At 36.6% G+C, this 829-nt stretch overlaps 1 non-coding gene across 1 annotated transcript; it reads right to left on the reverse strand.

The window, feature by feature from the left end:
* Positions 1 to 415: 415 nt before the first annotated feature.
* Positions 416 to 489, reverse strand: TRNAN-AUU (transfer RNA asparagine (anticodon AUU)). The gene has a single exon. It is a non-coding gene; the product is annotated as a tRNA-Asn (tRNA).
* Positions 490 to 829: the final 340 nt, after the last annotated feature.

Genomic DNA, 829 nt, shown 5'->3' on the forward strand with positions numbered 1-829 from the left:
GTTTCCTGGTGTCAACTTGTATTATTTCAGTAGACATTGAAATGAGGATGCATCTTGCTGCCTTTCCAATGAAGCAAGTTTAATTTAGTAATAGGTGAAAAACCATCCTTATAAAGGTGTTAATCAGAGACTTGGCTTTGTGGACACTTTTCAGAGAACAAATTCGTTAGCATAAAAATAAAGCCAGAAAATGAAGAGCTGTTTAATCACTCGATTGGATTTTTCTGCCAGCATATTTTTTTTCTCTGCAACCCACTGCTAAATTGTGCTTCCTAGCTGTTTTTTATAAAATCACTGAATCAAATCTAACTCTGATTACATCAGAGAAGGCCATGTACCCTACACCATAAGAGGAGGTTTGAAATTTTGACTTGTCTACTTAAATATCACCAAAATCTGATCACAAGGTTAATTACGTCCCTGGGTGGGATTGAACCACCAACCTTTTGGTTAATAGCCAAACACACTAACCGATTGCGCCACAGAGACACTTTGCAAAAGTCCATACTGACAAAGGCTAATAAGCATTCATCTAAAACGTTTCCTAGAAAAACTTTAAAAAGTCAATAATCTGGAGAGTTTTTGTAAGATGTTTCTTCCATCAACCAACGAAGAAACACATTGGTACTTTCCCATGATGAGTGAGTGCTTCAGGATCTCTTGCACTTACATGTGCAGCAGAGTACTGCAATGGAAGCATGCTGGGCCCATAACCCAGAGGTAGGCAGATTGAAACTATCCTCTGCTATATGCATTTTTTTTGTTAATTAAAGTAATCCAAAACTGGGATTGATATTTTGTCTCTTTTATTTTTACTTAAAGTACAATA

Source organism: Pseudophryne corroboree, unplaced genomic scaffold, assembly GCF_028390025.1.
Source record: "Pseudophryne corroboree isolate aPseCor3 unplaced genomic scaffold, aPseCor3.hap2 scaffold_364, whole genome shotgun sequence".
Classification (NCBI taxonomy): Eukaryota; Metazoa; Chordata; class Amphibia; order Anura; family Myobatrachidae; genus Pseudophryne; species Pseudophryne corroboree.